Source organism: Macaca mulatta, chromosome 11, assembly GCF_049350105.2.
Source record: "Macaca mulatta isolate MMU2019108-1 chromosome 11, T2T-MMU8v2.0, whole genome shotgun sequence".
NCBI lineage: Eukaryota > Metazoa > Chordata > Mammalia > Primates > Cercopithecidae > Macaca > Macaca mulatta.
In genome coordinates, this window is record NC_133416.1 from 57,699,017 (window position 1) to 57,724,814 (window position 25,798).

Sequence of the window (25,798 nt, forward strand, 5' to 3'; positions counted from 1 at the left end):
TGGAGTTATGTACACAGGCTGCCTTCTAAGAAAAGAGGAAGCTATCTGCTTTATCGTTGTTGTGAGAGACAGAAGAGAATTATAAATACAAGATTGGATTGTGTGGCTAGCAGAGAGGGCTGTAATTTAGCCCGTGCAGATCAGTCATAAGCGCAATGCAAAGAAGAATGTTCCCATACTTCTGTGGCATGCAGGAAGGAGCTCAAGTCTTTCAGTGTCTGAGAATAGTCCAAAGATGACAACTGGAAAGGTATTTAAGATAAAATAACACTCACAGGAAGGGATCCTCCCTTTTCTTGTTTGAACACTTCTCTGAGCACAAACAGTAAACATAGTCCCATCCTCCCTTTCTCCTGCCTGTTTCGTCATGTAGCTTTGTGGTCCTTAAAGCATGGCACAGGGTCTACCATGAAGGCAAAGGGATAAGAGAAGGCTGACTTCCTAGGAATTGCAGTGACTTTTCTTTAGGAATGGGGAAGAGGTGGGAGAGTTGAAGAGGAAAAGGAGGAGATGTTGGATAAAGATTTTACAGTCTCAGAAGGGGGCAGGTAGACTTAAGCCACCATAAAACTGGTAAATCCCTCCTGCTTTACCTGTCATGGGAAACGGGGCCACTTCTCCCAAAATACACAGCTTAGTCATAGATTCATAGGCTACACCTTTATCAAAGTTCTATCTAAGCAGTTGTGACACCTGATGCTAGGAGTATTAAGGAAAGCAGGAATGTATATTTATAAATAACCAAGAATGGGCATTATCTAAGCGATCTACCTCCGGAACTTGCGTGTGTGTTTTTGGTGGGCAGGAGCTCATCTTCAGAATTACTGTCAGAGCCTGTGACACATTCCTTTGAAAATCCTCATGGTGGCAGATTTCAGTTCTTTGAGGGTAGAGTTTCATTTATAGGTCACTTGGAGTCAAATAGAGAAAAGCTGGTTAACATTCTTTTACAGCCCAAACTAGTTGTGACTGAAAAAATTAGAGTGATTATAAACTGATTTTAGTTGTGATTGTCAAAAAATCAGAATGATTGTAAACTGGTTTTGAGGGCAGTTCCAGAAGAGAAGTTACAGACAAATTCACTGGAAGAATGATTCACCTTATTGAAAAGAGTGGCTTGTTTGGATATCCTTGTTCTGGTGTGTATTTTGAAAAATTAATCTTGTTTGACAGCCCACAGCATTGAGCTCGATTTTTGAATAAGATAAATCATTAACATGTCATGCTTAGCTCAGCCCTTGATTGCAACTTTCTGTCCTAGCCTGTGTAAGACTTAGCACTTTAAGGTTGAAAGTTCATGTGACTGGCTAAAAAGGGCCTTCATACTATATTTGTATTCTAATTACTAGAGTTCTCCATGGTTCTCTCTCATGTGACTAATTCAGGGGTATTCTTTGAAATGCTCCTTCTTGCTTGTATGCAGTTTCTCATAAATCTTTAAGGATTCAGCTAAAGTACCACCTTTTTTTTTTTTTTTTTTTTTTGAGACAGTTTCACATTTGTTGCCCAGGCTGGAATGTAATGGTGCAATCTCAGCTCACCGCAACCTCTGCCTCCTGGGTTCAAGCAATTCTCCTGCCTCAGCCTCCCGAGTAGCTGGGATTACAGGCATGTACCACCACTTCTGGCTAATTTTGTATTTTTAGTAGAGGCGGGGTTTCTCTATGTTGGTCAGGCTGGTCTCGAACTCCCGACCTCAGGTGATCTGCCCACCTCGGCCTCCCAAAGTGCTGGGATTATAGGCATGAGCCACCGCACCTGGCTTTTTTTCTTTTTTTCTTTTTTTTTTTTTTTGAGAAAGAGTCTCGCTCTGTCACCCAGGCTGGAGTGCAGTGGCCGGATCTCAGCTCACTGCAAGCTCCGCCTCCCGGGTTTACGCCATTCTCCTGCCTCAGCCTCCCGAGTAGCTGGGACTATAGGCGCCCGCCACCTCGCCCGGCTAGTTTTTTGTATTTTTTAGTAGAGACGGGGTTTCACCGTGTTAGCCAGGATGGTCTCGATCTCCTGACCTCGTGAGCCGCCTGTCTCGGCCTCCCAAAGTGCTGGGATTACAGGCGTGAGCCACCGCGCCCGGCCTTTTTTCTTTTTTTTGAGATGGAATTTTTCCCTGTCGCCTGTGCTGGAGTACAATGGTGCAATCTCGGCTCACCGCAACCTCTGCCTCCTGGATTCAAGCAATTCTCCAGCCTCAGCCTCCCAAGTAGCTGGGATTATAGGTGCCCTCCACCATGCCCGGCTAATTTTTTGTGTCTTTAGTAGAGATGGGGTTTCACCAGTTGTCCAGGCTGGTCTCGAACCCTTGACCTTGTGATCTGCCTGCCTTGGCCTCCCAAAGTGCCGGGATCACAGGTGTGAGCCACTACACCAGGCTCAAGTACCACCTTTTTGTAAACCTATCCCTGACCAGTGTGATTTCTCCTTTTTTTTTTTTTTTTTTTTTTTTGAGACAGGGTCTCAACTCTGTCGCTCAGACTGCAGTGGCGCAATCTCGGCTCACCACAACCCCCACCTTCCAGGCTCAAGCGATTCTCCTGCCTCAGCTTCCCCAGTAGCTGGGACTACAGGCAAATGCTACTACTGTCTGGCTAATTTTTATATTTTTAGTAGAGATGGGGTTTCACTATATTGGCCAGGCTGGTCTTGAACTCCTGACCTCAAATGATCCATCTGCCTCGATCTCCCAAAGTGCTGGGATTACAGGCATGAGCCATGGCACCGGGCCAATCATATATTTTCTAAGTATTTAAATTGCTTTTCATTTTATCTCTTAAAAATTTTTTTTTTTAAAGTAGAGATGAGGCTGGGTGCAGTGGCTCATGCCTGTAATCCCAGCACTTTGGGAGGCCAAGGAGGGCAGATCACGAGGTCAAGAGATCAAGACCATCCTGGCCAACATGGTGAAATCTCGTCTCTACTAAAATTACAAAAATTAGCTCAGCATGGTAGTTTGTGCCTGTAGTCCCAGCTACTTGGGAAGCTGAGAGCTCCTTTTGCCTTGGTTCCCCCAAAGTGCTGAGATTATAGGTGTGAGCCACCGAGTCTGGCCTTAGCTCAATGTAAGCTCTTTTTTTGTTTTTTTTTTTCTTTTTTTTTGAGACAGAGTCTTGCTCTGTGCCCCAGGCTGGAGTGCAAGGCATGATCTCTGCTCACTGCAACCTCCACCTCCTGGTTTCAAGTGATTCTCCTGCCTCAGCCTCCTGAGTAGCTGGGATTACAGGCTCTTGCCACCACGCCTGGCTAATTTTTGTATTTTTGGTAGAGACAAGGTTTTGCCATGTTGGCCAGGTTGGTCTCAAACTCCTGACCTCAGGTGATCCTCCCGCATCGGCCTCCCAAAGTCCCAGGATTACAGGCTTGAGCCACCACCGCACCAGGCCTCAATGTAAGCTCTTATAGAGAGGTCCTTCGTGTCTGAAATTTATTTTAAATAACTTGCAACTATTTATTTCTTATGTTGTTTTAGGAATATTATAAATTTTTTGGCCGGGCGCGGTGGCTCAAGCCTGTAATCCCAGCACTTTGGGAGGCCGAGACGGGCGGATCACAAGGTCAGGAGATCGAGACCATCCTGGCTAACACGGTGAAACCCCGTCTCTACTAAAAAATGCAAAAAAACTAGCCGGGCGGGTTGGCGGGCGCCTGTAGTCCCAGCTACTCGGGAGGCTGAGGCAGGAGAATGGCGTAAACCTGGGAGGCGGAGCTTGCAGTGAGCTGAGATCCGGCCACTGCACCCCAGCCTGGGCGACAGAGCAAGACTCCGTCTCAAAAAAAAAAAAAAAAAAAAAAATAAATTTTTGGTCATTTCAATTTGAATTGAAAAATAAAGTCTCTGTCTTGGGGACTTGATCTTGGCGTAAGGTATTGTTGTGTAATCATTTGAGAAGCACATATTTTGACATCTGGTGGGCCCGGGTTGAAGTTCTGGCTGTATCATTTATTAGCTCTGTGACCTTGGACAAACTGTCTAACCTCCCAGGTATGAGTTTTCAACACTTAAAAAAGAAATGACAGTGGGGTGCAGTGGCTCCCTCCTGTAATCCCAGCACTATGGGAGGCTGAGCCGGGTGGATTGCCTGAGTTCAGGAGTTCAAGACCAGCCTGGGCAACATGGTAAAACTCCGTCTCTACTAAAATACAAAAAAATTAGCTAGGTGTGGTGGCGTGCACCTACAGTCCCAGCTGCTCGGGAGGCTTGAATTGCTTGAACCTGGGAGGCGGAGCTTGCAGTGAGCTGGGATTGCACCATTGCACTCCAGCCTGGGCGACAGAGTGAGACACCGTCTCAACAACAACAACAAAAAGGAATGACACCTTCCTTAGAGATGTAAGGAGGTTTAAAGTAAGAAATAGAAAAGCTGAGTGTAGTGTGGCATGCAGTGAGTGCTCAGCACATGTCATCTTTATTGCTGCTGATAGTGAATGGATGCATGGAGACTTGGCAGTTTTTAATATCTTGTGTTACTTAGTATAATAAGGTTATATATGAAGTGATGAATGGAATCAATTTGTGATACATTTTTTAAAAGTAAGGCTTCACTCCATCATCAGTTGTTCCTGTTGGCACCTATACCCTTAGTCCGGCACCTGTTGGGTCACTGCGAGCAGTTGATTAGAGCAGAAGACTTGCTGGTCTGTTTCATACAGACATCTCACATATGTACATTTCTGAACCTACAGGCTCAGGCAAGTGCCTGTGACATGTAAGCTTGGTTTCTGAGACTTAGCATCTACAAGCTATGAAAAGGGACATATGGATGTTTAGAATCTTCAGAAACTATGGTTTTTACTCTTCCGTTTCTTATCCCCCACTTGTCCTCAGTGAACACATCCTTTTAGTTCCTCTTTTAAAAGTTTTCTGGCTGGGTGCGGTGGCTCACGCCTGCAATCCCATTACTTTGGGAGGCTGAGGTGGGTGGATCACCTGAGGTCAGGAGTTCGGGACCAGCCTGGCCAACATGGCGAAACCCCGTCTGTACTAAAAATACAAAAACTAGCCGGGCATGGTGGCAGGTGCATGTAATCCCAGCTACTCTGGAGGCTGAGGCAGGAGAATTGCTTGAACCCGGGAGGTGGAGGTTGCAGTGAGCTGAGATCACGCCTCTGCACTCCAGCCTGGGAGACAGAGTGAGACTCAGTCTCAAAAAAAAAAAAAAAAAAAAAAAAGTTTTCTTGACCTTCTTTTCCTTAGAGTTTATTTACCCTGCCTTCGTGAGTCCTCTCAGACTTAATTGGTCTGATTATAGTCTCTTTTTAGCTCTAAACTGATCTTTCATCTTTTAAAAATACTACTTTTATTTAAAGCCATTGCTAAATCTAAGGCTCTGTCACTCAGTTGTCTTTTTTTTTTTCTTTTTCTTTCTTTTTTTTTGAAATGGAGTTTCACTCTTGTTTCCCAGGCTGGAGTGCAATGGCACGATCTCAGCTCACCATAACCTCTGCCTCCTGGGTTCAAGCGATTCTCCTGCCTCAGCCTCCCGAGTAGCGGGGATTGCAGGCATGCACCACCACGCCCCGCTAATTTTGTATTTTTGGTAAAGACGAGGTTTCCCTATGTTGGTCAGCCTGGTCACAAACTCCCAACCTCAGGTGATCCGCCCACCTCTGCTTCCCAAAGTGCTGGGATTACAGGTGTGAGTCACCGTGCCCGGCCGTTTTTTTTTTCCTTTTCTCAATGACAGTCTTGCTCTGTCATTGAGGCTAGAGTCCAGTGGTGACATTGTAGCTCACTGCAGCCTCTAATTCCTGGGCTCAAGTGATCCTCCTGATTCTGACTACAGGTGTGCGCCACGATGCCTGGCTAATTTTTTCTTTTCTTTTCTTTTCTTTTTTTCTTTCTCTTTTTCTTTCTTCTTTTTTTTTGAGACAGAGTTGCCCAGGCTGGAGTGCAGTGGTGCCATCTTGGCTCAAAAACACCCTCCTCCCAGGTTGAAGTGATTCTCGTGCCTCAGCCTCCCAAGTAGCTGGGATTACAAGCATGCGCCACCACACCCCGCTAATTTTTGTATTTTTAGTAGACACAGGGTTATGCCATATTGGCCAATGCCTGGCTAATATTTTATTTGACTTTTTTTGGTAGAGATGGGGGTCTCCCTATGTTGCCCAGGCCGATCTTGATCTTCTGGTCTCAAGAAATCCTCCTGCCTCAGCCTCCTAAAGCACTGGGATTACAGACATGAGCAATTGTGTTGGGCCTCAATTATCTTTGAATTCTAAGTTTCCTAAAAGTGGAGATGGTTTCCTATATTCTTTACCCTTAGGGTCTAAGTTAGTACTTTTGTACACGTCAAACGGTCCATCTCTTTTTGTTGATTGTTTATATCACAGAGGATTGAGAGTTTTTCATATCTTTGTGTTTATAGTGCATAAGATGCTTTCTGGTGTGGATGCTCTTTTATGAGTAAGACAGGTTCTGAGAGGCCATTTCTTTGGAAATTCCGTAGTGTCACAGCCGTCTGAATCTTTGGATACATGGGTTGGATTCGTTGGACCTGAAAACTCTAAAATTACATGCAGGACTTTTTTTTTTTTTTGGTTGAGACAGGATCTTGTTCTGTCACCAAGGCTGGAGTGCAGTGGTGTGAACATGGCTCACTGCAGCCTTGAACTCCTGGGATCAAGTGATCCTTCCACCCCAGCCTCCCAAGTAGCTGGGGCCACAGGTATGCGCCACCATGCCCAGCTAATTTTTTTATCTTTTGTAGAGATGGACTCTTGCCATGTTGCCCAGGCTGGTCTTAAACTCTGTGCTCAAGCAGTCCTCCCACCTTGGCCTCCCAAAGTGGTGGGATTACAGGCATGAGCCACGACACCTGGCTGTATGCAGGATTTTGAGTGTGAGTACTTATGTGTCTTTTTTGGGATCTAGGTCTCCACCTTTCATCAGTTTCTTAAAGAGAGCTATGAAGCAAAGTTAACCAAGACTATGCATTATCACCTTTCATTCTAACTAGTTTATAAGGAAGACCAGAGTCCCTCAGCTTCCCTCCCCAACACTTGGCAGACTCATCTGTATCAGTTCCACCTGTATCCCCTTTCTTTTCTCAGAGGAAGAATTGTCCTCTTCCTCTTCTAAGGTCTGTCCCTCCATGTTCTCACTCTCATCCCTTCTCTTTTGAGATCTTGGGATCTCAGTTTATTGATTGATCTATTCATTTACAGTCTCTCTTTGTTTCTTTCATCTTCAGCCTCTCATTTAACACTTTGCCCTTGACTCCTTGCCTTCAGCCTATATATTTGTTCCAGCTTCTCCCATCTTTATTTTATGTTTTTGAAACAGGGTCTCACTCTGTTGCCCAGGCTGTAGTGTAGTGGGGTGCTCACTGCAGCCTTGACTTCCTGGGCTCAAGTGATCCTCTCACCTCAACCTCTCAGGTAGCTGGGACTACAGGTACATTCCACCATGCCCGGCTAATTTTTAAATTTTTTTGTAGCAACAAGGTCTTGCTTTGTTGCACAGGCTCGTCTTGAACTCCTGGGCTCAAATAATCTTCCCACCTCAGCCTCCCAGAATGTTGGGATTACAGGCATGAACCACCATGCCCAGCCTCCCAGCTTTAAAAACACACACACACAAAACTTTGCCACAGTCGGCCGGGTGCGGTGGCTCAAGCCTGTAATCCCAGCACTTTGGGAGGCCGAGACAGGCGGATCACGAGGTCAGGAGATCGAGACCATCCTGGCTGACACGGTGAAACCCCGTCTCTACTAAAAAATACAAAAAACTAGCCGGGCGAGGTGGCGGGCGCCTGTAGTCCCAGCTACTCGGGAGGCTGAGGCAGGAGAATGGCGTGAACCCGGGAAGCGGAGCTTGCAGTGAGCTGAGATCTGGCCACTGCACTCCAGCCTGGGCCACAGAGCGAGACTCCGTCTCAAAAAAAAACTTTGCCACAGTCTTGCATGAGAATATGCTTGCTTTCATGTGCTGGCACTCTCCCTCTCTCAAGCCTAAAAGGTGTGGCCTATATTTCCTTCCTCTTATTTTTTACCTTTGCTCACTGCTCAGTCCATTTCCCCTGCCTTATTAAGTCTGTGAAACAGCTGTCTCCAAGGCTACCACTGACTCCCAATTTCAGACTGCAGAGAACCTGCTGGATATGGCATCTCTCTCTGCGGCATTGTACACTGTGGACTTTTGTTTTTTTTGAGATGGAATCTCACCCTGTTGCCTAGGCTGGAGTCCAGTGGTGCAATCTCTGCTCACCGCAACCCCTGCCTCCCAGGTTAAAACAATTCTCCTGCCTCAGCCTCCCAAGTAGCTGGGATTATAGGCACCTGCCACCACGCCCAGCTAATTTTTGTATTTTGGTAGAGATGGGGTTTCACCATGTTGGCCAGGCTGGTCTCAAACTCCTGACCTCGTGATCCGCCCGCCTCGGCCTCCAGAATGCTGGGATTGCAGGTGTGAACCACTGCGCCCGGCCCTATGCTGTGGACCAGTATCTTCATAAACTCTTCCCTTCCTAACCTTTGTGTCATAGTTTCCTTCTGGCTTCCTAACCTTCCTCGTGCTCTCTCTGGGGTTTCTTCTTCTCTTTCTTTCCCCTGATGAGGGTATTCCTCAGATTTGTGTCTGTTCTTCACCTCACTTTACATACACAGATGAGTAATCTCATCTGTGCCCAGGACTTCAGCTGTCATGGCTGTGCACATGGTTCCCTAGTCTGTATCTGTAGCCCTGACTTTCGTCTACTCTAGACATTCCATTGGTTCCCCCCATGCTAACATGGTAAGTCTAAAACCACTCGGTTTCAACTTCTTCCTCCACCCCTGCTCCCACCTCCCCGCTTCACAGATATCTGTATTTCAGAATGTCCACTTACTATCTCCATCCATTTCTGCTGCTATGACAACGTACCTTAGACTTGGTAAATTATAAATGATAGAAATTTATTGCTCACAGTTTGGAAGCTAGGAAGTCAAAGATCGAGAAGTCAGAAGATTTATTGTCTGATGAGAGCCTGCTGTCTGCTTCAAAGATGGCACCTTCTTGTTGCATCCTCACATGGTGGGAGGGGCAAACAGGCTCCCTCAAGCTTGTTTTATAAGGGCACTAAGCCTGTTCATGAGCACTCCTCTTTCATGACCTAATCACCTCCTAGAGGCACCGTCTCTCTCTGTCTTTCTGTGTTTCTATATTTCTCTCTCTTTCTCTGTCTTTCTCTTTCCCTCTTTCTTTCTCTTTCCCTCTTTTCCTCTTTCTCTCTCTCTCTCTTTCTTTCTTCCTTCTTTCTTCTTTCTGACAGTCTTGCTCATCACCAAGGCTGGAGTGCAGTGGCGAGATCATAGCTCACAGTAGCCTTGGTTTCCTGGGCTTAAGCGATCCTCCCACCTCAGCCTCCCAAGTAGCTGGGATTACAGGCGTGTGCCACCAAACCTGGCTAATTTTTTATTTTTTGTGGAGATGGGGTCTTGTTACGTTTCCCAGGCTGGTCTCAAACCCCTGGCCATGAATGATACTCCCACCTTGGCCTCCCAAAGTGTAGAGATTATGACTGTGAGCCACTGTGCCTGGACCCCATCTCTTAATGCTATCACATTGGGGATTAAGTTCCAACATAGGAATTTTTGGGGGACATTGACATTCAGACCATAGTAACTTATCGAAATCAAAATATGGAGAGTCATCTTTATATTCTTTATTTATTTAAAATTTTTTTTTTTTTTTTTTTTTGGAGATGGAATCTCGCTCTGTCACCCATGCTGGAGTGCAGTGGCGCAATCTCGGCTCACTGCAAACTACGCCTCCTGGGTTCACGCCATTCTCCTGCCTCAGCCTCCTGAGTAGCTGGGACTACAGGTGCCCGCCACCATGCCCGGCTAATTTTTTGTATTTTTAGTAGAGATGGGGTTTCACTGTGTTAGCCAGGATGGTCTCAATCTCCTGACCTTGTGATCTGCCCAACTTCGGCCTCCCAAAGTGCTGGGATTACAGTCGTGAGCCACTGCACCCGGCTGAGTCATTCTTATATTCTAAAAAAATTTTGTTTTGGCTGGACGCAGAGTCTCGCTCTGTCACCCAGGCTGGAGTACAGTGGCATGATCTCGGCTCACTGCAAGCTCCACCTCCTGGATTCACACCATTCTCCTGCCTTAGCCTCCCCAGTAGCTGGGACTGCAGGCACCTGCCAGCACGCCAGGCTAATTTTTTGGAATTTTTTTGGTAGAGATAGGGTTTCACCAGGTTAGCCAGGATGGTCTCGATCTCCTGACCTCGTGATCCACCCGCCTTGGCCTCCCAAAGTGCTGGGATTATAGGCGTGAGCCACTGTACCTGGCCAAAAAAAGTTTTTTAATTGAAAATTTTTTTTTTTTTTTTTTTTTTAAATAGAGATGGGGTTTTGCAGTGTTTCCCAGGCTAGTCTCACTCCTGGGCTAAGGTGATTCACTCGTCTTGACCTCCCAAAGTGCCGAGATTACAAGTGTGAGCCACCTTGCCCAGTGATCCATATTCTAATGAATCACAGAGTCTTGTTGTTTCTACTTCCTGTTCTCCATGCCATTCCAGTGTTAGTTCAGGCACTTATTTCTTGCTTAGACTAATGAGGTAGTCTCCTAATTCGTCTGCCTGTCTCAGTCTCTTCTCCCTTCAGTATGTCCTTCTCTACCCTGTCATTGATTGATCATTCTGAAACACAAAGCTAATTGTGTTATTTTCCCTTTTTAAAACTTTTCCTTGGCTTCTCCCAGTCACAGGATAAACTCTAAGCATCTTTCTTTGTATATGAAGACCTGCCTGCCTTTTTAACCTCATTTCCTCTGCTGTCTATATTTGTTCTCTGCTCTCTAGCCATGCCAGATGACTTGCACTTCCCTGAATACACTGTGCTTTTTTTCACTTGTATGCTTTTGTATACATTGCCATTCTCTAAAACGTCTACTCTGGCATGTTCTTCCCCTTTTTTTTGCCCAGTTAACTTCTGTTTCAGTTTCCTGTGAGTTTCCAGTTAACTTCTGTTTCATTCCAGTTTCCTTTTCTAAGCTCTTTTAAGAAGTTAAATCTCTGTATAAGTAATCATCAGTTATTGAGAACTTATGATGTAATAGGTCCTGTGCTTAGCACTTCATATACCTTGCCTGCCTGGTAAGTAGGTGCTGAATACATAACTTCTATTATCATAATGATGATGAGGGAACTGAGGTAGCAAAAAGCACCTGAACATTGCATACAATATATCTTCCCATCTGTGGTTACACATTTCCCCATAAGCTAGCATTCTGGATGCACCACACTCTGAAGGAGCAGTGAATTTGGGAGTCATACTGAATTGGGTTCACACCCTGTATGGTCTTGGGTAATTTTTTGTTTGTTTGTTTGTTTGTTTGTTTGTTTTTTTGAGATGGAGTCTCTCTCTTGTTGCCCAGGCTGGAGTGCAATAGCGTGACCTCGGCTCACTGCAACCTCCGCCTCCTGGGTTCAAGCGATTCTCCCGCCTCAGCCTCCCGAGTAGCTGGGATTACAGGCACCGGCTACCATGGCCGGCTAATTTTTGTATTTTAGTGGAGATGGGCTTTCACCATGTTGGCCAGGCTGACCTCAAGTGATCGCCCACCTTGGCCTCCCAAAGTACTGGGATTACAGGCGTCAGCCACTGCACCCGGCCCTTGGGAAAGTCTTTGAAATGTGTTTCTAATCTTAACAACTCCTAGAGATAGGTATGCAGTTTCTGCACAGTGTGCTGGGATTGGAAACCAAGTCTTTTTGGTTCTAAGCCCTGTAGTGTTTCCACACAGCCGTTTTGTTCTCCATCTCCCTGAATCTTGTTTCAAGTAGTTTCAGCAGAATTCTCTTCCATCTAAACTGTTTATGTCTCATTTTCCTTAGGATACAACTTCTGTCTTTTTTTGTTTGTTTTTTGAGACAGGGTCTTGGTTTGTCCCCCAAGCTGGAGTGCAGTGGCATAATCTTAGCTCAGTGCAGCCTCAAACTCCTATATACAAGCGATCCTCCAAGTAAACTGGGGTTACAGGTCCCTGTCGCCATCCCTGGCTAATTTTTTATTTTTTGCAGAGACGGGGGTCTCACTTTGTTGCCCAGGCTGGTCTTGAACTCCTGGGCTCAAGCAGTCCTCCTTCCTTGGCTGCCCAAAATTCTGGGATTATAGGCCTGAACCACTGCACCTGGCCACAGCTTCTGCCTTTGTTCTTTTGGTGGTAGGGCTCCCTTGGGAGAAGAATGGGAATATTCTATCTTATTCTCAGAGAAAAAGGTATAGGGGTATAATTTGTTATTTCTCACTGTGCTTTGCAGGAACCAGAGGGGTTAACACTCTGTAGATTATATTTGGAGGGTTTCCTTCAGACCAATGTAACTACTGGCAAAATGTGACTTTTATTTCTTCTTCTTATTTCTTAAAATTTTTGTAGAGATGGTGTCTCACTGTATTGCCCAGGCTCATCTTGAACTCCTGGGCTCAAGCGATCCTTCCACCTTGGCCTCCCAAAGTTTTGGGATTACAGGCATAAGCCACTATGCCGGGCCTCTTTTATTTCTTAAAATAATGAAAAATATGAAGATCATCTATAAAGTGAAAGATAATTTTATATACTTGTCTTTTGTTGTGAAGTTACTTTTTCTTCCTTGGATTGAGATGGAGATGACGAGAAGCTGAAAGGGGAAACCCAGGATGATAATATTTTGGATGCTGCATGGGACAGCCCTAAATGAAAATCCACAGGTCTAGCCTAGTATCTTGGAAAGGTCTGTGTTGTGAACAGGTCTCGGGCTTCTGGGCTATTGATACAGTTATACTTACATTGTGGTGCAGAAAGAGGTTTTAGTCTTTTTTCCCCCAGTATATTTAATGTTTAATGTAAAAATCAGCGTATAAATGAATGTAGATGTTTCTGTGAATGACATGTACTTTAATTGTGTTTTTTTTTGGAGGTTTTTGTTTTTGTTTTTTTTTGGTGAAAGAATAGTGCTCTAATACCCTTTATTTTTGGAGGACTGTTGCATCTGCAGGATTTTTTTTTTCTTTTTCTTTCTAAGGATGTAAGATCATATTGTCGTAAGTTAATCATAGGCCAGAACTGTGGCTTTTAATTCAGTTCAGGCATGAATAAATTTTATAGTGCTGATCAGTCTTGTCAATGAATCTCTTTTTTTTTTTTTTTGAGACGAAGTCTTGCTTGTTACACAGGCTGGAGTGCAGTGACACAATCTTGGCTCACTGCAACCTCCGCCTCCTAGGTTCAAGCCATTGTCCTGCCTTAGCCTCCCCAGTAGCTGAGATTACAGGTGCGCACCACCATGCTCAGCTAATTTTTGTATTTTTAGCGGAGACGGGGTTTCATCATGTTGGTCAGGCTTGTCTCGAACTCGTTACTTCGTAATCCACACACCTCAGCCTCCCAAAGTGCTGGGACTACAGGCATGAGCCACCGCACCCAACCTAAATTTCCTTTTAAAAAAATCAACCCAGCAAGGAATTGTTAGGTAGAAGCTTCTGATAGTTCTTGTTTAGTAAATCTGTGACAAAGGCAAAGAAACTGTCTTAAAATTTTAAAGAGTCATTCTTGATTTATTTGACTTCCTCTCTGGTTTGGAGAAACTTTCATTTTTAAGTTGAACATGTAGAAAAAGCAGTGGTATGAGTTTTCCTTCCATAGTTCTTTGCTTGTTTTTCTTCAAGAAGACCAAGAGAAGTACTAGAAAATGAACATCCTGTTAAAAAAACAACTTCTCCATTTGTTGGTTTTCTGAGCTCTGATTTCTAATGTTACCCCTATATCATAGCTATTTTTAAAATTATCTTAAAGTTAGGAAATTATCATTTGCATAAATATTCTCATCTCCCCTAAGTAAGCTGCTTGAGGACAGCACACAGTGTCCTTTAGTGAAAATGCTTTTTGGTTCAGCTAGTGAACGAGGGGATTCTGCCATCAGCCTCCCTATCTACCTTTTTTCTTGCTAGTATCTGACACTCTTCATATGGGTTTCCTCGCTCTTTCTTGACAAGCTCATTCCTGTCTCTGCATTTGTAGCGAGTATTTTCCCTGTCAGGACTGCTTTTTCTACTATTAAAATCCAACCCTTGTTTCAAGGCCTGGCTGATGTTCCTCTCATCATGAAACCTGCTGACTGCTTTAGTACATATTAATCTCTTCTATTTTTGGACTATTGTTATATTCAGCAACAGTTTTTTTGTTTTCTGAGACGAAGTCTCGCTGTGTTGCCCAGGCTGGAGTGCAGCGGCATGATGTTGGGTCACTGCAACCTCCGTCTCCCAGGTTCAAGTGATTCTTGTGCCTCAGCCTTCTGAGTAGCTGAGATTACAGGCGTGCGCCCCCACACCCTGCTAATTTTTGTATTTTTAGTAGAGACGGGATTTCTCCATGTTAGCTAGGTTGGTCTTGAACTCCTGACCTCAAGTGATGATCTGCCCCCCTTGGTCTCCCAAAGTGTTGAGATTGCAGGTGTGAGCCACTGCGCCTGGCTTAATTTTTGTATTTTCTGTAGAGATAGGGTTTTGCTATGTTGCCCAGGCTTCTTGAACTCCTGGGCTCAAGAAATTCACCTGCCTCGGCCTCCCAAAGTGTCGAGATTACAGGCGTGAGCCACCACGCCCAGCCCCCAGACATTTAAAATTTAATTTAATTTATTTTATTTTTTAAAAATGGAGTCTTGCTCTGTCACCCAGACTGGAGTGCAGTGAGTGGCACAGTCTTGGCTCACTGCAACCTCCACGTCCTGGGTTCAAGCGATTCTCCTGCCTCAGCCTCCCAAGTAGCTGGGATTACGGGTATGTGCCACCACACCCGGCTAACTTTTGTATTTTTGGTAGAGATAGGGTTTTACCATATTGATCAGGCTGGTCTCGAACTCCTGACCTCAAGTGATCCGCACGCCTTGGCCTCCCGAAGTGCTGGAATTACAGGTGTGAGCCACCGCACCCGGCCACAATTTTTAAAAATGGAAAGAAAGATTAATAAAAACAAGTAAGGTAATTATTATCTGGTTATTCCAGTTCAGGGTCTGGGAAGGCAGGAACCTATCCCAGCAGCTCAGGGTACAAGGCAGGAAGCAGCCCTGGAAAGGACTTTCCATTGCAGGGTGCACACATACATACACACACTCACTTAGACTGGGGCAATTAAATGTGCCAGTTCACCTAATGGACACATCTTTGGGGTGTGGGGGAAACTGGAGTGTCTGAAGAAAACCTACACAGACATGGGGAGAAAATGCAAACGCCACACGGATAGTGGCCCTGGCTGGGAGTTGATTTTTTTTTTTTTCCTCAGCCTCTTTATAACATAACATTGAGTAAAATAATGTTACTTGAGGTCCTGCTTATATATACATAGTATATATTGAGAATGACAAGGAATGTGTAATATAAATGCTAAGTAAGGATCCTTGAACTAGAAGAGACATATTGCAAGAGAAAAACTAGTCGTCTGAACGAAACATTCCCAATGATTTCAGCAGAACTCAGATGTTGCACAGGGTAATGTGGGGGATAGGTGGGAAGTAAAAGCATTATTTGATGTCACTGGGATATTGGCAGGGGAAGAATGGGAGTTAACTGCATTGGTGAGGAGAAAAATATTTTATTTATAAAAGTGTTAAAAATTATAAATTACTTCCTAGAATATATTTGGGAAAAAGAGAAAAATTATACAATACTTAAATATTGCAAGAAAAGCATAGGAGCTGTCCTTTGAAGAAAATTGTAAAACTTCAAAGATATAAAAGCAGCATCTGAAAAATCGAAATATATACAGTTGTTCCTCTCTCCATGGGGGAGTGGTTCCAGGACTCTCCTCAGTTACCAAAATCCAAGAGTGCTCAAGTCTGCTAAAAAATGCCTTGGTATTTGCATGTAACGTAAGCACATCCTCCTGTATACTTTAAATCATCTCTACATTACTTATATACTTGTATAGTACCTAATACAGTGAAAATACTATGTCAATAGGTGTTATGCTGTATAATTTAGAGAGTGATGACAGGAAAAAAAATCTGTACATGTTCAGTACAGATGCCTTTGTTTCTTCCAACTATTTTCAGTCCGAGATTGGTTTAATCCATGGATGTGCAACCCAAAGATATGGAAGGACCAGCTGTACCGTGTTCCTGAGTGAGAAGACTGTTATATATAAATTTAATGGGAGTCCAATTACAGTTCCAATGGAAGATTCTTTAGGGAATGGAGAACTAGATAAAATGATCTTAGTGTTCACGTGGAAGAATAAATAGAATAGCCAAGAAAATTTAGAAACAGAATAGTGAGGGTGATACTTGCCTTACCACATATTAGAACAGATTCTAAAATTACTGTATTCAAAGCAGTGTGGTATTAGCTTTAAAATAGGACGAATGAACAGAATACTATGCCCAAATTCTTATATATATTGCCCAAATTCTTATATATATAGGAAAAACTATTACGTGTGAAAACATACAGCTCAGTTCAGTTGTCTTCCCAATTTCCTCAAATTAGAAAAGATTTTAAATTCCATTTACTAGGACTCCATAGGACATCAGAATATTGAACTTGTTGATATTCTGTTTATCCTGCTAAGAGTAGTACACTGGAGCCAGAAAGAAAAGCCCCTTCCTGCAATGTCTTTCCAGTGCCCTCTATAGACAGGCAAAGCTTAACATCATGGCACTTGTCAAAGGAAAAATATTTAAAGGGCCCATCTCGGTTTTCACAGAGCAGTGAGGGTATATTTGGAGCTGAAAGGCCATAAAGTGGTAACACATCCTTGATTCCTCTCTTTCCTTCAGTCCACCTTTCTGTATCAAGTCCATCAGTGAGCCTTTTTGGTACTACCTTGAGAATGTATTTTAAATCTACTTCTTTCCATCCCAAGTCACTGCTAATCATGCCTATGTCATCATATCTCTTGCTTCTTTAGCTCCTTACCTGGTGGTGTCCCAGCTTTCTTCTCTAACCCATTTTCTACATAGAAGCTTTTTAAACTGCAAATTAGGTCATATTACTTCCCTGCTTTATAGCTCTTCCATGAATTCAGTTTGTCTTTAAAATATAATTCAAATACCTTTCCATGGCCTACAAGACCTACACTGCCCTGACCCCTTACCTTTTCCCCTCACCCACTGTGCTTCAGCCACATTGGCTGACTTCTTTCTCTTTTCCTTCCTCCCTTCTCTCCTTCCCTATTCTTCCCTCTCCTCTCCTCCTGTCTCCCTGCCTCCCTCCATCCTTCCCATTCTCCCTTCCCTCTTCCTTTTCTTATTTATCTGGTGTTTATTGAGTGCCTACTATGTGCCACATAGGTGCAGGTGATACAGCAGTGATTAACATGACAAACACCCCTCCCATTAGGGGGCTTACATCTGTAGCCGTAGACAAAGAATAACACGTAATATTTATGGCTTATTAGATGGTAAAGATTATTATTATTATTTTTGAGACAGGGTCTCACTCTGTCACCCAAGTTGGAGTGTAGTGGTGCGATCATGGCTTAACTGCAGCTTCCTTTTCCTGGGCTCAAGAGATCCTCCCACTCAGCCTCCTGAGTAGCTAGGACTCCAGGTCTGTGCCACCATGCCCGCCTGATTTTTATTTTTTGTAAATACAGGATCTTGCCATGTTTCCCAGGCTAGCCTCAAACTCTTGGGCTCGAGCAATCCTCTTGCCTTGGTGCCCTGCAAAGTGTTGGGATCACAGGTGTGAGCCTGGCCATTTGGTAAAAATTTCAATGGAGAAAAAGCATCAAGAGGGACAGAGAAGGCTGCGCACGGTGGGTCACACCTGTAATCCCAGCATTTCGGGAGGCCGAGGTGGGCAGATCATGAGGTCAGGAGATCGAGACCATCCTGGCCAAGACAGTGAAACCCCGTCTCTACTTTTTAGTACAAAAAAGGCAGGCATAGTGGCAAGCACCTGTAATCCCAGCTACTCGGGAGGCTGAGGCAGGAGAATGGCGTGAACTTGGGAGGCGGAGCTTGCAGTGAGCCGAGATTGGGCCACTGCACTCCATCCTGTGCGACAGAGCGAGACTCCATCTCAAAAATAAGAGGGACAGAGAATACTGGTAGAGTGTTAGTGGGCACAATTTAAAAGAGGGAGGTCATCATGAGATGGTACTTTGAACAAAATAGGCATTTTTTTTCTTCCTTGAACTCACCATACATGTTGCTGCCTCTAGGTTCCTTTTTTTTTTATTTTTTATTTTTTTTGAGACAGGGTTTCACTCTCTCACCCAGGCTGGAGTGCAGTGGTGTACACGGAGCTCACTGCAGCCTTGACCTCTCAGGCTCAAGAGATCCTCCCACCTCAGCCTCTCTAGTAGCTGAGACTGTAGGTTTGCACTGTCACACCTTGCTAATTTTTTTATATTTTGTAGCTACAGGATCTCACTCTGTTGCCCAGACTTGTCTTGAACTCCTGGGCTCAAGCCATCCTCCCACCTTGGCCTCCCAAAGTGCTGGGGTTACAGGCACTTTGTGGTTCACCATTCCTGGCCTATGTGGTTCACCATTCCTGACCATTCCTGGCCTATTCCTACCATTCCTATGTCTTACTCCTTGCTTTTCTTCCACCTGGAATGTTCTGCTCCAACTTTGTCTCAGTTCAAAGTTAACCTCCATAGAGAACCTCCAAGGTTAAATTAGCAGCCCCTCCTATCGTTCTTCATCTCACCACTCTCTTTTACCTTCTTTTTTTCCTGTTTAAAATTTTCTAATTAATACCAACATTTGAAATGATCTTGTTCATATATTTATTAATATGATTGCATTCTTCCCCAGTAAAATGTTTGTTTTCTGAGTGCAGAGACTTCACTGTCTTGTTCCCTCCTGTGTCTCTAGTGCCTAGAATAGAAGACTCAATAGACACTTGTTCAGTGAACAAATGGACTTTGCAGGGAGGAGATTCCAGTGGAATTCTTTAGATGGTGGCAGCTTTAAAGAAGTGTACACTTTAAAGTCTACACTTTAAAGAAATGTAGGCTCTGTCCCCAGGGTCTCTGCCAGGAAGGACAGGGGACCCGTGTGGAAGCTGGTGAGAGCTGCAGCTCAGGGGCCTATGTGTTTCCTGGCATTTGGTTAGTTTTTAATGTTTGCTTGTTTGTTTTTCGCTTATTTTCCTCACTATATGCCCTCTGATTTTTGCACTTGACTTTTACAGTTGGGCGATATGTGACAACTTTCCATTTCTTCAGTCTGCCACATTACTTTGCTTATCCCATTCATTTGGTATTTATTATGCAAATACTTTCAGAATACACAGCTCCAAGCCTGGGACAGTGCTTGGGTGAGAGCTGGAGCCACGCCACCGAGTGCCTTTGCTCCCTGAACAGGAGGCAGACACTTCTCATTTTTTTGTGTACTTTGCGCATGCATTAATTCGCTTTCCCTTTTTCCTCTTTTTTTTTTTTTGAGACGGAGTTTCACTCTTGCCCAGGCTGGAGTGCAATGGCACGATCTTGGCTCACTGTAACCTCCGCCTCCTGGGTTCAAGCGATTCTCCTGCCTCAGCCTCACGAGTAGATGGGATTATAGGTGCTCACCACCACGCTTGGCTACTTCTTGTATTTTTAGTAGAGACAGGATTTCACCATGTTGACCAGGTTGGTTCCGAACTCCTGGCCTCAGGTGATCCAACTGCCTTGGCTCCCCAAAGTGCTGGGATTACAGGTGTGAGCTGCCATGCCTGGCCTTTTTTTCTCTGTCTTAACCAAATGTAATATTCACAGGACCTGATCTAAAGCATAAGTTGATTAGGTGGGTTTTTCTGTAGATCAGACATTGTAAGAAACCAAAATCAGTTTTGTTTTGGTTTAACTGGTCCTGGTTGGAAAAAAACTGAATATTTCACATGCCTGGTTTTTCAACGTCTTTTCTTGGCTACATTCTGTCTTTGGCAAAATGTTGGAAAACCACGGAAGTGAAATAATTAGCCATATGGCAAATATTGGTTTTGTTGAACCAAGTCAGACCTTTGGTCAATTTATTCTAGTTTATGCAAACAGTGTGGCCAACTACCAAGGACATTCATGGGCTGTGCATAACATGTCCAACTGTACACACAGAATATTTGTCTCTTAGGTCCTACCCACTTTCTCTCAGGTCTCTTTGACTACCTATATCTAAGGTGCAGTTCAAACACTAAATTAATTGTAATTTTGCACATGGGAAAATAACTAAAATCTTATTTACTTATATCGTGAACTTCAGGTTTATCTTTATGGCTGAGAGATAAAACTTGTAAAACATCTTAATAACTAAGATTATCCTTGGCCGACAGCACTTTGGGAGGCCGAGTCAGGAGGATTGCTTGAGGCCAGGAGTTCAAGATAGTGAGACCCTGTCTCTAGCTGGGTATGGTGGTGTGCACCTGTAGTCTCATCTACTTTGGAGTTGAGGCTGCGGTGAGCTATGATCGTGCCACTACACTCCAGGCTGGGTGACAGAGCAAGACCACATCTTAAAAAAAAGATTATCCTGTTTCAGTACAGATTGGAAGAAACATGATTAAAATGATTATTAAATGTGAAAACATGATTAAAATGTTAATTAAAGGAAAATCACCATTGTCAGAAGCATATTTGCTCAGAATCCTGAATTTGATTTATTTTCTTTTTCTTGCAATTGCAGTTGTGGAAAAAAGTGCTTTTCATTAGAGATGGAAATTCCTTCTGTGTTTTTTTTTTTTTTTTTTTTTTTTGGAGACAGAGTCTTGGTCTGTTGCCCAGGCTGGAGTACAGTAGTGGAATCACGGCTCACTGCAGCCTTGACCTCCTGGGCTCAGGTGATCCATCTACCTCAGCCTCCCGGGTAGCTGAGACTAAAAGCATGCACCACCATGCCCAGCTAGATTTAAATTTTTTGTAGTGATGGAGTTTTGCCATGTTGTCCAGGCTGGTCTCAAACTCTTGGACTCAAGCAGTCTGCCCACCTCAGCCTTCCAAAGTGTTGGGATTATAGGTGTGAGCCACTGTGCCTGGCTCTTCTTTTTTTTTTTTTTTTTTTGGTAGTCAGATTTAGTGTCTCAGTGTCCTCATCCATAGAATGAGGATGATAATAGTATCTACATTGTAGGATTGATGTGAGCACTGAATCAGTTACTATACAAAAGTATACTTTAGGAGGCTGAGGCGGCAGGATTTCTTAAGGCCAGGAGTTCGAGACCAGCCTGGGCAACATAATGAGACCTGCTTTCAAAAAAAAAAAAAGGAAAAGTATAGTGATTAGTATAGCGTCTGGCACACAGGAAGCAGTATAAATCTATTATGCTGCTGTGTTATTTTATGTTTCCAAACGTCCATCCATGCAGAAGTTGTGATTGGTGAACAGAGTGTCTAAACTGGGCATATGGACCCAAATTTTTTTTCCAGCTTTATCTAAAGCAGGATGATAGTTAAAGCCATGAGAATAGATGAGTTCACCCAGGAAAAGAGGGCTTAGAGTGAACAGAGAAGAGTATTTCAGATAGAATCCTAAGAAATGCTAACATGGACAGAGGAAAAGAAAGCTTGCAGAGGTGACTGCAAAGACATGGCTAGAGGTTTAGCAAGAAATCTAGAGAAGGGAAGTCAAGAGAGTTGGGGGCCAAGAAGACAAGAGAGAGAATGATCGAATATTGCTGCAAACAAAAGAATGGTTAAGCATTAAGATAGATTTGTTAGATTTAGCTACAAAATGATTTATGATTATGAACTTGGTGAGTGTGGTTTTAATCCTGTGGTGTGAGGATCAGAAGCCAGAGATTATAATGGGTTAAGAAGTGATTGGGAGGAAATGGGTAAGTTTCAAAAACAAAACAACTTTTAGTGGGTTTGACTGTGATTAGGAGGGGCAGGATATGGCAGTACTTTCTTATAGTTATTTTAGGGGAAGTTAGGATACTGTAAACAACTAGTCAGGTGTGGTAGCATGCGCCTGTAGTCCCAAAATAGTCCCGGTTACTCAGGAGGCTGAGGTGGGAAGATACCTGAACCCAGGGAGATCGAGGCTTCCAGGAGCTGTGATGGCACCATTGGAACTCTTGCCTGGGCGACAGAGTGAGACCCTGTCTCAAAACAAAACAAAACAAAACAAAAAACTGTAAACAATATCTTTGTTGCATAATAAATGTCATAAAGGAGACATGTTCAAGTACTTGAAGGTGCTTAGGTGCAGGGCATTAGTGTACATTTAGTATTCTGGGAAGGACTGTCCAATGGACCAAAGGAGTTTGTGGCCCTGTGACCACACCCATAGAATCTTAAATTTTATCCTGTTGGTCTTTGCTTCCCAGTGAGGATTTGTATTGATGTGCCAGGGGTACTCAAAGCTACAACACAGAAATTAGCTGGGCGTGGTGGCTTGTGCTTGTAATCCCGGCTACTCAGGTGGCCGAGGTAGGAGACTCACTTGAACCCGGGAGGCAGAGATTGCAGTGAGCCGAGATCGTGCCATTGCACTCCAGCCTGGGTGACAGAGTGAGCCTCTGTCTAAAAAACAAAAACAAAAACAAAAAAACTACAGGGGGTAAACATAGCATATTTTCTTGGAATATCCATTGAATTGCATTTCACGGGAAATTATTGCTATAGTAAAGCATTAATTGAACATTAAGATCAAACATAATCTTAAATTTTAACATTAAAAAGTAATGCATTGTTCTCTAGTGGCTGGCTTCTTCAGGCTGTGCCTCTTCTGGGCCCTCCATTGCTCCATCACTTTCTTTTTTTTTGAGACAGAGTCTCGCTCTGTCGCCCAGGCTGGAGTGCTGTGATGCAATCTCGGCTCACTGCAAGCTCCGCCTCCCGGGTTCATGCCATTCTCCTGCTTCAGCCTCCTGAGTAGCTGGGACTACAGGCACCCGCCACCACGCCCGGCTAATTTTGTTTTTGTATTTTTAGTAGGGACGGGGTTTCACTGTGTTAGCCAGGATGGTCTCGATCTCCTGACCTCATGATCTGCCTGCCTCTGCCTCCCAAAGTGCTGGGATTACAGCCGTGAGCCACCGCGCCCTGCCTCCGTCACTTTCTTCAGGGGAAAGAGCATCCATATAGCATCCTTGGGAAGAGCATTCATGGGAAGCCACTGAAGAATTGTAAGCAGGAGTGGATGACATCTGTGTTTGGTGGAGATCACCTTAGGGGAGAATCGTTTCAGGTTCCTGTGTCACACAACCAAGGGATACCATTTACACAGATAAAATGCAAAATAGCCTTAAATAGATAAGAGCAGGGCAAGACAGGGCAGGAAGACTTACAGGAGGCTACTGAAATGAGCTGTCTCTGCAGTAGGATTAGGGAAGAGGGAATGAAAAGAAGTATTTAAGGAGGGAGAATTTACGAGACTAGTATAGAGGAGGAGGAGGTGTGCACATAGATGAGTAGGTGTGATGGGAGAAAGGCGGACTCGTAAGTTTCTTCCTTAGGCATCTTGAGAGAAAGATGGCATCATTTCCTAAAATGGGGAATAGAGGCAGAAGAACAGTCGAAGGTGTAGGGGGAGAAAAAATTCAGTTTTATTGAATTTGAGAGGTTTTGGGGACATGCAAATTGAGATCTGTAGCAGCAGTTGGGTGTGTGGATTTGGAGTTCTGTTAAAAGGCCTATCCTGAAGATATACATTCAGTATTCCTCAGCATGTATCGCTGATAGTGGAAGTGGTGGGCATGATTGAGGTTGTCCAAGGAGAGCATATACATACATACATACATAGATATATGTGTATATATGTGTGTGTGTATGTATATATATGTAGATATATATATATATTTTTTGAGATGGAGTCTCGCTCTGTCGCCCAGGCTGGAGTGTGGTGGCGCAATCTCAGCTCACTGAAAGCTCTGCCTTCTGGGTTCACGCCATTCTCCTGCCTCAGCCTCCTCAGTAGCTGGGACTACAGGTGTCCGCCACCAGGCCCAGGTAATTTCTTTTTTTTTGTATTTTTAGTAGAGACGGGGTTTCACCGTGTTAGCCAGGATGGTCTCGATCTCCTGACCTGGTGATCTGCCTGCCTTGGCCTCCCAAAGTGCTGGGATTATAGGCGTGAGCCACTGTGACCAGCCAAGGAGAGCATGTTGAGTGAACAGAGGCTAAACACAGAACTGGAAAGCACCACCATTTAAGGGGGAAGCTGAAAAAAAGAACCTGAAAAAGAGGTCAGAGAGGTATGAGTGACCAAAGAGGGAGAAGAGCAAAACAACAGGGAGTATTAAGTGTCTGTTGTTGTATAGAGTTTGAGACTAGGACTGAGAAAATGTAATTGAGATTACAAGCAGAGGTCATTGGTGGTGACCTTTGCCTAAGCTGTTTTAGCAGGGTTTAGGGACAGGGTTGGGGCAAGGAAGGGGCACTGTAGCCTGTTGAAAGTGGGTAAGGAATACAAAGCAGAGAGGAAGCGGAAGTAGAGGCAGGCAGGGTACCCTGCTGTTTCAAGCCTGGCCATTTGAGGTGGAGAGAAAGGAAGCAGCTAGGATGTTTATACATTTGTCTGTTCTTTGTTTGTCTCCTCACTAGAAAATAAGTTGCCTGAGGGCAGGAACTTAGTTTTATTCACTGCTTTATCTCCAGAGTCAAAAATTGCTCCTGGCCTGTAGTAGGCACTCAACATATATTTGATGGCCAAACGAATGAATTATGTTAAGAAGGTAGAGACTTGAGTGTGTTCATTTGTTGGGTGGGGAGGTAAGGGGTCTTGGGGAGGAGGAATTGAAAGTCTAGAGTAGAGAGATGTGATGGAATGAGGTCTCCCTGAGTCAGCAAAGTTTGAAATCCTAAGTGCTGCTGGAGTGATTATTCAGGATACCAGGAATGACTCCTTTTCTGCTGAAACAGAAGGAAAGAAGGAAAGGATGGGAGCAGAGGCAGATACTCATAGGTAGGTGGATAAGGAAGTTGAGGGAGTTCTTGTCTAATGGCCTTATGAGTATTCTGTCAGTTAAAATAAGAGTGTTGGCCAGGTACGGTGGCTCTCGCCTGTAATCCCAGCACTTTGGGAGGCTGAGGCGGGCAGATAATTTAAGGTCAGGAGTTCCAGACCAGTCTGGCCAGCATAGTGAAACCCTGTCTCTACTAAAAATACAAAAATTAGCTGGGTGTGGTGTTGTGCGCTTGTAATCCCAGCTACTTGGGAGTCTGAGGTGGGAGAATCACTTGAACCTGGGAGGTGAAGGCTGCAGTGAGCTAGATTGCACGACTGCACTCCAGCCTGGGCGGCAGAGCCAGACTCCGTCTCAAAAAATAAAAAATAAAAAAAAAATAGGAGTGTCATGTATGTACCTTGCAAAATGCTCTGTGAAGACATACAAAAAAACCCAACAGCATTTAAGCAGCTGTGCTTCTGTGGAAAGTCACTGTGGTCAGTGACGTGAAAGGTAGGTGAGGTGAGGATGTGCCAGAGAAGATGAGTAAGAGTAGGTGAGACGAGAGGTCGCTAGTCTCAGCTGGGAATGTAGGGTGTGGTTTGACCTGAGAGAAGGGAGTGTGGGTACCTGTGTGAACCCCCTTTCCTCCAGAAGGAGCAGGACGCTGTCCTTGGGCTCTCAGGCAAGTGGGAGAAGAAAGGGCAGTGCGTAAGTCTTACTCTTTCCTGTGTGAGAAAAAACGAAGAGAAACTCGAGCCTTGAGTGAAGTAGAGTAACTCTTTGTCAGCGACTCCTCTGGCCCTCACTGGGCTGGTTTTTCAGTGATCTATTTCTGATTCATTTGACAGGAAACTGCTTTCCCAACTTTTTCAAGTTGTTATCTAAAATCGTTTGTGTGCTTATAACAGCAAAGGTAGTAGTGAGAAAGAGGATGTGACAGAGTCACAGTGAGTCATAAAGAGCAAGACATGACCGTATTTGTTTACCTCATCAGGTTTTACATAGAATTAATTTAAAGA

General features: G+C 44.2%; 1 protein-coding gene and 2 long non-coding RNA genes across 6 annotated transcripts in view; all 3 read left to right on the top strand.

Moving 5' to 3' along the window:
- DIP2B (disco interacting protein 2 homolog B) overlaps positions 1-25,798 on the top strand; it is a 269,702-nt gene that overhangs the window by 4,624 nt on the left and 239,280 nt on the right. The gene's annotated exons all lie outside the window — the stretch shown is intronic.
- On the top strand, positions 1,463-7,371 carry LOC144332877 (uncharacterized). Its single transcript, XR_013401076.1, has 2 exons — positions 1,463-2,116; positions 5,884-7,371. It is a non-coding gene; the product is annotated as an uncharacterized LOC144332877 (long non-coding RNA).
- Positions 20,569-24,757, top strand: LOC144332884 (uncharacterized). Its single transcript, XR_013401083.1, has 2 exons — positions 20,569-20,902; positions 23,960-24,757. It is a non-coding gene; the product is annotated as an uncharacterized LOC144332884 (long non-coding RNA).